The sequence below is a fragment of the Anopheles coustani genome, chromosome 2 (assembly GCF_943734705.1).
Source record: "Anopheles coustani chromosome 2, idAnoCousDA_361_x.2, whole genome shotgun sequence".
NCBI classification, from domain to species: Eukaryota; Metazoa; Arthropoda; class Insecta; order Diptera; family Culicidae; genus Anopheles; species Anopheles coustani.
In genome coordinates this window covers 79,293,757-79,307,321 of record NC_071289.1, presented here as the reverse complement: position 1 = coordinate 79,307,321, position 13,565 = coordinate 79,293,757, and positions in this window count along the sequence as shown.

Sequence of the window (13,565 nt, the reverse complement as noted above, 5' to 3'; positions counted from 1 at the left end):
ACCATTTTTAAAAGCCCTCGAACACCGTCCTATACTGATATCGGTGGGCTTGCGTCTGTTCGAGGAAAACTTTAAAGAATAACTTAACAAAATTGATTGACATGCAAACTCAGTATGTTGCCAATGTATGAGCATTAGGGAGGGCACTTATTTTAAAACAAAGGAACGTTAATAGTGCATAATGAAAGGAGTCACGTTGTGCAATGATAGACATGAGCAGTGCAGTATAGAAACTAATTATTTATAGAAGAAACATTCGAGGGGGTGGTTCGTTCTCTTTCCTTGGCTGGCCGATCGAAACTTTTGGTTGGCTTTGGAGAGCGTTGGAGGGCAAGCAGCGTGTAAATAAAAAAGATAATATTGTTCGCAATGCAAATATTAACACCTAACATACAGAGAAAAAGGGGTTGCGGGGAATGCAATCGCATGGAACAGTTGTTGTGGTTCTTGTTTTATTTTACTGAATCTTTTTTACTCTAGAACATGAAGTAGTTGCAACCAGAAACTAGTATCTATTTATATTCTATTGATGAAAAATAAAAATCACAAATTACAATAGAGTTTATTCGATAGAGACGGACGAAATGGGGGGAAACGATTCTTCCCGTCCTTTCCCTGAGAGGACAAACTGTCTCGCTTCTACAGGCACACTTGTATTCAAATTGGAACGGACTAGGGAAAACCATTGTAGACAACGTTGAAACTTTCTCTCGCAAAAAAAAAAAAAATGGATAAGTCGGCGAACATGCCGCGGCCGAGGCAAAATAAGGTGATTTTCTATTTGATTGTTAACTTTTGTTACATTACATCTAGACGGTAAGATAAAACAAAGCAGAAGAGAAACTCATAAGTAAGAGAGAGAGAGATAAACCCAATGATGCTTCGCCCATCCGCGGGAGCTTCAAGGATCATTGAGCGATAGGAAACGAAAGCGATTAAAGCTAACTATATATACATACATACACAAGAAAAAAAACAAAAGTACATATACATATATACATCTAACTATTTATCTCTTTTTACAAAGTTTCGAAATTAAAATATGACATTTAAAAACCACGCACGCCAACCAGCATTTGCAAGATCAATTTCGACGAGCTAGTGAACTGTTCTTTCGACTTCTCATAGTGGCACCAGCCATAGTGGTGTGTTTATCGGGGCGAGCGGGGTGACCGGGTGCGTCCATCTTATGACTTCAACGGAAGCACATGAAAATGCAAACTATCAAACGGGATGCAACACAGTGGTGCAGAAATCAAATTAATACTACACGCTATACCTGAAGGTGCGGTAAGGTGAGCACAAGGAAAAAGTATAAAATATTTGAGTTATTTACTCATCACAAAGCGCAACTGTTTGAGCTACAGAAGACTAATGAATTCGAACACTCTCGAAGCTAGAAACCCGCACCCGGAGATCGACAATTGACACTGCGAGCTGATGAAGCTGATAGCTGTTGAGATCTATTTTATCGACGGGTTGAAGGGATGCGTACATCGCAGCCCGATGTACAGATCCACTTGGGCAGAAGAAAAGGGGAGGAGCAAAACAAAAATTATATAAATATATTCAAGACGAGCGCTGGCGTGGAGAGACAGAGTTAAGATGAAATTTCCAATTTAATATCCTTCTCGATTTGCAACAATGTAAGCAAGCAAACAAAACATTAGCAATTGATAGATGACAAATGATAGGTACGGTTAAGGATTTCCTTTTCACGCTCAATGCGGATAGAGTAGTGGATAACATCATCGAAACTAATCGGAGGAGTACTAATTCTACAATTAACATTCACTGCAAAGTACGCATTGCAAGCATGCATGATACACACTGACAAAAGTAAAAAAAGTAAACAACAAAACCAACAACCTATATACATAACTTCAACATTAGGATAGCGCTAGGGTAAGAATTAATGCAACTGAAAGAGAAATAAATACACGATGAAAACGATGGTGATGATGATGATGAAGATGATGAGAGCGTAGCGGCAAGTCCTGCAACGATGAACCGATATCGTGTTTCTGCCAGTGGAAGGAATTGCTAAGAAAGCCAGATTTTTCTTTCACCGACCTAGCGATTGCTGGGAGAGGGCTCGTTTTCAAACAGAAAGTGCGGTACGGCATGAAACTGTATTCCTTAAGTTCGGCAAAAGAAAGCAGCTAGCAAACGATAAATCTATCCCGAGATTCATACCAAGTACGGTTCACGGCGAATGTTTCCAACCAATCTCTGCGCAAAGGTTAAGACCTGTGTTTCCCTCGCAGTCTCTTATGGGTACAGGACGTAGGACGACGCCGTGCCACTCAACTCTAGCGCGTTAATTCAGTAGCGAAACTAAGTACAAGTGTACGAATACAGTGATCAGGACCTGTGCGGACTCTGCGCTAGGCAGGGCCCGCGTCCAAAAATGCTTTAAATTCTTACTCTTACAACAAAACCGTTTCCGCTTCTAAAGCTCTCGTTCACGGACACACTACGACTTAGGCGAATTGAGCTGGTGGTGGGTGGGGAGGAGATTTTTCCAATACCTCTAGGTAGCATGTAGAACTAGAAGCCTGTAGACCAATGTTGCGTAAGGTAGTCAATTCGTTTCCAGTTGTTATCGATTTGGGTTTGTCTGCCTCGGAAACCGGAGTGAACATTATTTTTCGATCGTTTTTTTCTCAAACTGCATCAAAGCTTTCAACACATTTTTCCAACCTGTCTTCCCCGACGGCCAACTCGTGTCCTTTTCGATTCCGATTGGATGTTGTGTTCCTCGATGCAATCGCGTGACATTGGCATCGGACACGCTTCACCGGGCAGCACGTGTGTCGTGTGTCGTGTGCGAAATCGAGCCCCATTTATTCGTCAAGCGACGGGCGAAATGGTTCAAAGTCAGACGATTGCGAACCCCCCGATCTGTGGTGGTTCGTCACCTAATTGGCAAGTCCTTCGGCGGTAACGGCCGGCGCAAAAGTAACGCATTGCGTAACGCACCGTGCCGTCGGGCGTGACAGATGAGCAGAGGTGCATAATTTTATCACCTTCCGCCGATACCGCCACGCGCGCTGGTATTGGGGAATTGGAGAAAATAAAAAAAAACCCCGGAGAATCGAGAGGAAAAACGAAAACATCATGAATGAAAATCAAAAGTATAGATTTTGGTTGCCTTTTCGGGGGTACCGTTTAGCCGTTACGGAATGAGCTGATTTCGTATGCTTCGGGTGGGACCGCACCGCAAAACGGTGACAGTGGTCACACTAATCGTGTCCATTTGTTTGTGTGTAGCAAAGTTCGTTAGTTTCTGTAATTCGTTTTTTGTTTTGTTTTGTTTTTATTTTTATTATTTTGTTTAGTGTAACATTTCTTACAACGTATTGCACAGCAGTAGTGTACCATATCAGGGAAGAAAGGATGCGTGCGTGATGAGGTGAATCAAACATTCACGCTGCTGAGTGCAATCTTTTTGTAAACTACAAAAACGAAAATACTTGCATTAAAACAAACAAAACAACCTAGAAGAAAAAAAGAATAAAAACAAACATACGTCCATGGGAGTGTTAAAACAGTTTCCCACGCATTAAAACTGACTAGAGGCAATTTCCCAGAAACAATCTTTACGCATACGAAACAACTACTCTCACGAATTCACGAATAAACAGTCAGGCAATTGGAAAATGGAAAAAATGCCGACAGTCGAACTCAAAAGAAAATCAATTTACTAAAAAAAAGGAAACAAAAAACAAACAAACCAGCAAATAGTGTGATCGTAGCCCGTGGACAAGTACCGGTTGTGCGGTTAAATGATACTAGCACTTTCCAGATACCAGTTTTTTTCTTATATACTACACCTAAACCCTTCTAAACCCCTGTACCACTTCGTGTTGGAGGTTGTTTGAAAATCAGTGAACAAAAAAAAATCAAACACACACATACACACACGTTTTTGAATACTAGAACCCGGACACAGATAGCACGTTATCTACCTAATCTACCTAATATTTCCGAAACATGCGCAACCCTAGAGTGATCGAATTGATGAATTTATCTAGCTAGTGGGAGGGCAGAAGAAAAATCCATTTATTAAGCTATACATAGTCGAAGGAGTACGTACACGTAGGACACGTTACTAGCAAAATAATAACTGCAGCAGTTTTTTCCCCACATCTCCGCACCTTTGCACCCCCCCGTCCCACTTGAGCCCGTTCAGAAGGGACGGACTTCTTTTCTCTCCTTTCAAGCAGAACACTTAAGATGGCCGAACTCGAACTCGTTGTAGGGCAGGATGGAATATATATTTTTATATAAACAAATAGTGCAAAGATTAATGGCGAGGGGTTGGTTGCGTCCTGGGGGAAGGCACAGCAACGGGATGGTAAACAGCAAAAACGATAGAAACATCCTTCACACAACGTGTGAATGGACGATGGGAACATAACAATCGCGGAAACCGTTCTTTCATTCCGACTTTACTGTAGCACTACCGGAAGAGTGAGTGATCGTTAGTGATCGCAAGTTGATCGCCGTTTGATTCGTCCGTTTAGGAAAAAAAAACCCCCGGGGGTTACTACCCCCACCCCTGTACTCGGTGGGTCGAGTGAAATGCTTTCGATAAAGTTAATCATGCACGATCATCGAGGAGGAGGAGGAGAAGGATGAGAAGAAAACAAAGCAGCGGGTCAAGGAAAGCTTCCGTCGTGTCGTTCGTTTTTTCCGATTCCGATCTTTAATCGACACGGCGGCCTCCCCCCCCTTCCTGCGTAACTCTTTTCCCGTTCAGTATTATCGCTAGGATAAATAGATGCTAGGGAGCTATTTTTTCTACCCTTCTAGATTAAGTGAGTTAACATTACTCTCTTTCATACACACACACACAGATACACACACACAAACATCCACATACGGTATAGCAATTAATGGAACGAACGTAACGCAGAGCCTCAGCAAAAGTTTGTAGGGATAAAGGATTTAGACAAATTTATTCAGCAAACACCTACCTAAGGTATCTTTCCAAACGGAAAACGCACATTGGAAACATTGGATTATATAAACAAACACATCCACATCCAGAGACAGTCTAAACACAGAGTTAATCACACATAAGAAACCCTTTTGCGAGTAAGGCTACGAAAAGTACTTATAAAAGATTGTTCAATAAAGAGAAAAGAAGAGGAAAATGGAATGTGAAGTGGCCGTAAAAACGAGAAAAAAATGCAACGGAACACAAACAAGCAAACATGTACACATAGTAGGTATTAAGATTGTTAAACAAAAATGCGTGAAAATAAACACACGAGAACAAGATTATAAAATAAAAAACAAGCTTTAACATACATACTAACGGGTGTATCGCTGCGGTACATTCAGCTGCAAGCATTAAAACAAAAAAGAAACACTTGAAAACACTGTCGAACTGTTCACAGATATTTTTGAACCGAAAGCGAGTGGGAGCTAGGAAAATGGATCAGGAAAAGTGTAGTGAAAAGCTGAAAGGTGAGAAGGTTGATGAAAAAAAACACCAAACAAAAGTGAAACCTAATCGAAATGTTACAAAAAAGAGAGCACCGTTTCAGACCGAAGATTCATGAATGAAGAAGTTGAGAAACAGGAAGCCAAAACTATTCTAATTTACACGAGCATGGTTGTCTTTATTTACTTTATCAAATTTTGCATTGGTTCCTTGACTTGTTTATCTGACAGTTTTAGTTTTTTCTTGTTACATGCAACTATAGAGCTGATTCGATTGAATATTGTATTCCCTCAGAAAGCGTCCCGTAGCTTCCGTTTGTTCGCAATGAGATAAAACAGTCCGCTGTGCAACAGTCAACGATGTAGTGAAAATGGTGCTGATAAATTCTGAGTGAAGCCAGAACCCAGAAATCACCGGAGAGAATTTGGAGAAAAGTCTGACATTTTCAGTCCGCTATTTGTGTGGTTTGAAGAAGATAAAAAAAATCAAAAACACACAAACCCAAGCAAATATATCAACAACACGAACCAAACTAGTACACTGTGCTCATTCGGGGACATGATTTGAGGCAAAAGGGAACGATTTAAATTTCGGTTGTTGAATTGTTGGTTGCGTTTTTGGTTTATTGAAGGTTTTTTTTCGTTTGTAGCTGAGGGTGGAAGATAAACTATTCTTCTAGTGTGTAAAATATTTCTTCCTCGTGCAAAAGGGAAGCATTGTTCTATTGCAACCATTCTTTCCTAACACGTTTAAAGAGAAGCAAGCCTGCATATAGACACGTTCAACTTACAACAAACCAAGAGTAGCACCAGAGTTCTCGTGTTCTCGTTCAAACGACTAGATAGACTTTTTTCTCTCTCTTCCAAAGCAAATAACTTACATAAAAAAGAACAACAATAAACCTATCTACGCGTTCAATGAAAAGAAACACACAAAAAGTCTTTAAACGCATAGCTTTAAGGGACATTTAAGTCACGGGCTTACACGCCACGAAGTGGAAGCCGAAAGGCATCGAAGCAGGCGCGCAGTTTGCTTCCTTGCTTCCTTGGATCTTAGTAGCCGCCAAAAAGAAAAGAAAAGAAAAAACAAAAAGACATATGAAAGAAAGCAAAACACAACAAACTTGAAAGCTCATACACACTACGCCAAACAAATGGCATTTAGCACAGAGGTTTACAAACAAACACTCGACAAAGCAGCTGGCCAACTAGTGGATGGGGCGGTCGAAAACATATGCGATAAGGACGAGATTTAGGGAAGGAAACATGCTTCTTGCGCGAGGGTGAAGGCGTACGGAAAAGAAGGGTGAAAAACAAACTTATTCTACTCCATCTAATTTAAGTGAACAACATGATGAAAACGGTCGGGACTGTAGAAAGTTCATCGAAATCATTAACAAACCCAAATCTATTCTATTTAACAAGTTCATGAAAACGCTTTCACAAGAAACAGTTTCTTAATATTCACTACCTTACTGCTAAGTTTAGGGATGAATTTAAGCACTTAGAACAAAGCCCAACGCTTGGCTAGTGACGAAACCGTCAGTGCAGGTATTAACAAGTTTTGTCGAACGAATGGAGAGTTAAGTAAGGAAGACAAACAACCCACTTGAAATGCGACTATTAAACTAAAGCACCGTTAAAAATCAAACCGCACCATCTCAAACCAACCTAAAGCAAGAGCAAACCTATATAGCGAACGGATAGTACCAAAACTTAACAGAAACAGAAAATACAACACCAATCTAAAACTACAGCAAACGCTAGCGAATGATTAAGTATAAGAAGCGGGTTGGTACAGTTTTGGAACTTGTGCTTCGCGCCTACACACAAGCTGCCCGATCTTTCGATAGTAAGAATTGTTCGCATATGGTCGGGCTTCGTCGAACGTTCGGACGATTGGACAGTTGGGAGAGTTAGAAACATTCTAGGTTTTTAAACTAACCCTGTATGAAACAATATAAGTTGTTGTTCATTTTCATTTTTCAGGTGAAACTTAAAGTATAATAAAACCGACAGACACCACTTAATGTTTGAGTGATTGCGGGCGTCAATCAAAAACACGCGGAGTGGCAAAGAGAAATTGAAAAGAAATTATAAAAAAGGACATATTGAGGATGCTTCCTCCTACACACAAGCTGTAAAAATAAGAAAAAAACTAACGAAGCATCGAAAAATGACTAAAGTCTGTCGGTAAAGAGCCCCAGATATGAAAAAGCTTGGTTTGGAAATGCTTAATTATTGTAAGATATTTCAAAATAGCAATAATTGGATCACTCTTTTGTTAGGATCAATTGTAGTACACTATTTTTGTTATATGTTAAAGTATTGTTTATTCTTTGCCAGCCAATACAGATTTAAATAACGAAAGATTACTTATCGATAACGACAGAAATGGCTCGTAAGTTTTCCTTTATCGTTGACTAGTGGTCCATTTGTGTTCGCGAGGGCCTGGCCCCAAATGTCCAAGGAAATGCACCGCGAAAAGGAACGTGGTGTTCAGTGAATAATCTAATTAAAAAAAAAAACGGAAAACACGACATTGAACCACACAAGGCAACGTACCGGAGCCGTACGAAATAAACGAGAAGCATATCCCTTTTCACTCTGTCCACTCTGTGGAGGGCCGTGATTCGGCCATGTTTTGCGAAGGATACGGCGTGAGCATAATGACACGCGTGCAATTAACATTAGTTGACCTGCTGTTACGAAACCGTGGTCGTCTCAGAACTTGTAAAAAGTTGCATATATAACACACACACAGATAGAACACACATTCAGAGAATGACTAATCAAGGCAGGATGCGTTGGACCTGACGATCCAGTGCAGTTGCGGAACCGGAAAGAAGGCCGAAACTTATTTATAATCAACCATTTCCATTGTATTATAAAGCTTTCGCACTGCACCTATACCTTCGCGTGATATGAATCTGGAGAGAAAAACTAAGCCGAGTAGAGGAAAAATTAACACATTTGACGCTAGCGAGGTACGGTACTTATTATAGTTATTATTATTATTATTATTATGATCGATTATCATTGCTACGATTTATGATTATCACTACCTTACGACTACTGTGAATTAACATTAAACTTAACTCTACTAGATTGTTTTATTTATCGCTGCTGCCGAGCGAAAAAAAAATGGAGGGAAAAAACTGAAAAAATGTGAACAAAAAAAACAACAACAACAACAACCAACACAATTACAACAATTTTAACGATTTCAAAAATAAAACAAATTGAAAATTAACGATACCGTGAGTTGGTTTATTTGGTTTGATTTTTATTTTAAAATAATTTTTCTCTTAAATTAAACTGTTTAATTATGTTCAACCGCTTTTAAGGTAAGTTTCAACTATTTTACATTGGTCCGAAAATGTATAAAAATTGTCTTCAATCTTCGTAGTGGATCGCCCCAATCAAGATGCTTTTCTATGTTTTTAGGCACATTGGAGAACAATCTCAGCAAACTACAACATTAATCGATAACAGGCGTTTGTTTTCGGATTACCATAGCAACGTGCCTTGAGCTTTCGACACTTCACTGTGGTAGATTAATGTGGTAACGCCAATCTCTTCTTTTAATAACAACAAGCCTACGAAAGGTTTAAAGTGAAGGGGGTTTAGCTTGATTTAATATTAGTGCCTTGCTGATCTTTTGATATCTTGTTGTAAAATGTTTTTCTTTGCTTTCAATTATTGCAGTAACCATTGACATCGGTTGTTCAATCATCGTTTCGACCGTTGTATTATCCTCATTTAATGGTTGGCTTCATTTAAGGAAACCGCCTTTCCTGCAACGATCACACTGCACAATAAAACAATTTAAGTTAGTTTCGGCCGACAAATCGAGCAATAACGGCGTGATTTATGAGCCAAATGGGGATGTAATTTATTTGTAACAATGAAACTTGCAGGTGCGTCAGATGTGAGTTGAAATGATTTTCAACAGTACGGCCCGATAATAACATCGTTTGTGTGCCCTTCAAGATGCATCGTTGCACTTTGCATCCTCCCAGCGTTGGATGACGATGCCGAGGTGGGAATTCCGTCGGAAGGCTTACGAATATTAATCGATGTGCCCAAGATAGAGGATCAGGGGTGTACCAATATCGACCTTGCTGGAACATAAAGGGCTCTGCTAATAAACGTGTGTGGGCTGCGGTAAGGTTCCACTTGCCACGTGTTATAAATCAGCCCTCGATTTCGTCGGGCATCTGCTACATTTTAAACATAAAACCTGTCGAGTCGAAACTGGTAGCCGAACGAAAGAAAAATGAACCGCTTCGAAGATTTGAAAAAATATGCCCAATATATTTGAGGAGAAGCGGCGACAACCCACAACATAAATGAGAAGTGTTTGAATGTTTGGGTTGGGCGTTGGAAGGTTCGTTTTAATGCAAGATGTCGTTAACAAGAAAAAAGAAATCAAATCTAGCCCTAACGTCGTCGCACCATTGGGCAAGACGATCGATAGCGCACGGTGATTGAATTGATCAGCCGTGCATAGATGCATACCGGACGAAGGACAACATCAAATATTTTTATTTAAATATCTAACACACACGCGCACATGCACACGTGAACGATGCTGGTAGGTTTTAAATTGTTAATATTCCGTTGTCTTTTCGAAGGGTGTCAAGTCGAAGGATGACGATGGCTTGTGGTTGTAGAAATCAGTCTTGAAGGTTTCGAGACGGAAGTAAAACCTTGAACGTTGCTCTCCACAAATTTTAGCATGAGAGATACTGTGTTTAATAATGAATATGGTAGAACTTAAAAAAATTAAAAATAAAACCGAAAAACAAATGAGGAAAAAGCGGTATACTTTTAATACGTTTTAGAGCATTTCAATCCGAAGAAGACATTTTCTTGTGTTTGCCTTGCAAATCCAATCCATCACGGTGGCAACCTTTAGACCGACCCCCCGAATGGACGACCTTCTCGTTGTCTCGCAATCGCGTTTCTGCTCGGGCCGACTTCTTGTGTCGCCAACTTAAGCGCTCTCTCACAATATGCCGCATGCATATCCAGCATTTAATTCGGCTCGTCCAGATCAGGGCCTCCGGGCGGTCGGTCAATGGCATCCTTGGGCCAACACTTTCCGCCAACTCAGCCCCCGAGCGCGATAAAGCGCGAAGGTTCGCCGCACCCGTTTGCGTTTCCTCGCACCTGGCAGAAATCACCAGCATGACACGGCAGAAACCGCGGAGCCCATTAACTTCCCGCTTTCCTTAATCCAGATCGAATTGTGCGCCAGCCGGATTAATTAGCGAACGGAACGTTACCGGCATTGCTGGGAAAAACCCCTACTCCAAGGGGAGCGGCAAAGGGTGGAAGTGCCGGAACAAATTGGTCCGCGAGGAAGTTCTATTCTTCGACCGAAGCTATCTGCGCACGAACCGTCCACGAACGAGCGTCACAACGAGCGCGTCGGTTACACGTGGACGCTTCTCCTCAGCTCATCATTCGCGTTGGCTTTTCCCGACACGGCGGAGGTGACGAGGAGGTGTTGGAGGGGGTCTTCATCGCGATGGACCCTCAATCGAACCCGGCGAAGGGACAAAAACTGCTGACTGCGGTGTGGACGCGTTCTCGTTCCGGGATGGGCCAGAATTGTTGCCCATTCGAGCCCCGAAGCCAATGTTTTCGGTTTACTTACCCTCGTTTGTGCGCGGGGTTGATTTTCTGTGTGTGGCCTGACCACGCCAACAGTTGGCCTAGTTTGTGAAGACCCCAGCGATTATTGTTGTTTGTTTGCGTCCGAACCGAACTCCGAAGGTGCAAATCCTCCCTTATCGATCGAATGTTGCTGGCGATGGTGAAAAAGGTGACAAATAGTTCATCGAAGCATTATGGAAGACAAGGAAAATAAAAACGCATGACCAAACGTGCTGATCTGGCGGGAAAATTAGTGCAATCGAAACGGCACCGACTCCGTTCTTGGCAAAAGAGAGAAGAAGCGATCGGGAAAAAAAGAAGCGGAACCCTATTTGAGTTTTCAATCTAGTTAGCAGTGAATTGATAAGTTCTTTTGTAGATCGTTTCTTAAAAAAAATATTTTTTTTAATTAAATTTTTTAATGTTTTGATGGAATTGACGCTACCTATATTAAATTGAAATCTTCATACCAAAGTAATAGAAATATGATTTTTGGATGTATTAAATTGGATTTAGATAATTACATTTTAGGGTATATACTACCAAGCTATCAAATACATCTTACTGCAATGAAACAGAAGTATTTGAAGAAATATTTAAAGTGCTTTACATGTAAAGTTATGTTAAAAACCAAATGCCTATGAAAAATAATTAGAAACCTCTTGAACCCGGAATGGTATCTGCCTCTCTATTTTATGTACACCTAGCATGCTGAAATTTGCTTGATACTGTAGCAATTGATGCTGTACAAAATAAAATAGTATAGCAAATTTGAAATAATTTATTCGCAGCTTCTTTAACATTATATGTGTACTTCTTAAAATTTTAGTTCGATCAAGTATTAGCAAGTATTTACTCTGGAAATAAACTTTAATTAGATCTAGTTTCAAATAATTAAAGTTCTTTCACTAATATTTACATTGAAGAAATTTGATAAGAGTTTTTATGATTATGTTTTCTTCTCGTTTAATTTAACTGATTCTCGAATGTTTCCTGTAAGATAAAATTGGGTTTCCAAACGTAATTTCACGTAATTATTTTCTAATAACGGGGGTTCACGGCAGCCGAGTGGTAGTGCCGGTTAGAAAATCGACCCATGAGCGTCGGGACTCGCCGCCTCGACGGCGTGGGTTTGAATCCCGACCGAGACCGTACGCTCCGCTGTATCAGAGGACTGACTATCCACGTACACATAGAGACAAAGTCTAATAAGCGCTTGAAGGGTAGGTATGACCGAAGACGGCCATTACGCCAAGAATAAAGACAAGAATAAGAAGAAGAAGAAGAACAAGAAGAAGAATTCATGATTTTTATAAATTAGCTTGAACTCAATAATTTTTTAGTGAAAATCTGGTAAAAACTATCGTTTAAGCATAGCATACTGGACAGAGTGTATAACATTGATATTAAAATGTAAGATGAACAGGCTTTAATCCTGGATTTTGAACTTAGTATTGAAATAAATTTTGAGCAGTAACAACTTATCATACGCTCTTAAAAAAGATCGAGTAAACATGTTGTAAGATCTTTGAACGGATTTAATTTTGCTTCTATCGATCGTTTATCCAAACGGCTGTGAGATACGTTTTTACTACATTGGACCTTGTAGTTGGGGTTCGCAACAACGTGTTCTACGAACTTATCAATCCCAGCAGTCCGCGGTCAATATAGGGCCAGTGCGCCTCTAAAGGAAGGAAAGTGCTGGGCACGATCAGCATCAGCACTTTGCGTGTGGTGACCACAACGCTGCGAGATCCGCCGATTGCCTAACGGCCGCAAACGGTACCCAACCCCGGCCAGGTGGTTTGGTTGGCCTAGCTCCCCCTCGCCGTGTCCATCATCTCCCCCCACCCCCACCGTCTCCGAAGGACATCGCTGAACTTGAGAGGCGGGAAGGTTGCACGCTCGGTCGTTCTCCGATCACCGTGCGTGCGCCGTGGGCTGCATCTCGCCGCGAGATCGATCGCGAAGATCGCGTCCCCTACCAAGCGTCTTAGACAGTGTATATGCGTGCGTGTGTGTGTGTGTGTGTGTTAGATGGCGGGCTTTGTCGTCACACTGCCACACCGACGAGGCGCTGGTGGAGGGAGTGAATGAGTGAGCAGACTCCGACGGGGTTCGGCTTCGTGTCGTGCGCGTGTTGCCATCGACTGCCTTTTGCAAGATCTTCACCGTGCGTCTCGGTTACGGCATCCGTTCGCGGACGTCTCCACGTCTGGGCTGCCAAAAAATTTCCAACTCGACCACCTGGGTTTGTGCGTGTGTGTGTGGTGGAGTTTTTCACTCGATCATTTTTTTTTCAAAGTTATTTCGCTGGTCTGCAATTTTGTCCCGTCAACGTCCCGTCAGTCGCTGGCGTTGTGTCGTGTGGGTCGGTCGCGCGGTGTCGCTTTTTTCGGTGTTGCCCAACGGTTGGTGGACGATCGATAGTGCTTTAAACTTGTGTG